Source organism: Pteropus vampyrus, unplaced genomic scaffold, assembly GCF_000151845.1.
Source record: "Pteropus vampyrus isolate Shadow unplaced genomic scaffold, Pvam_2.0 Scaffold1604, whole genome shotgun sequence".
NCBI lineage: Eukaryota > Metazoa > Chordata > Mammalia > Chiroptera > Pteropodidae > Pteropus > Pteropus vampyrus.
This window is the reverse complement of record NW_011890385.1, coordinates 356-660: the sequence shown is the minus strand read 5'-3', so window position 1 is coordinate 660 and position 305 is coordinate 356.

Below are 305 nucleotides of genomic sequence, written 5' to 3'. Positions count from 1 at the left end.
CTAAACACGGCCATCAGCCGGGACCATCGCGGGGGGAAGGAGCTCACGGGGCCGGCCGTGCTGGCCGTGGAGCTGTGCTCCCGGGAGAGTGAGTGCCCCCGGGACCAAGGGGTGGGGGTCCCTGCCCCCCAGACCAAGCGGGAGGCGGTCCCTGTCCCTGGGACCGAGCGGGTGGGGGTCTCTGAACCTGGGACCAGGGGGTGGGGTACCTGTGGGCCGGCGCCAGCCTCCTCTGCCACAGGCATGTTCGGGTACCACGGGCACGGCCCCTCCCCGTTCCTGCGCATCACCCTGGCTCTGCCCCG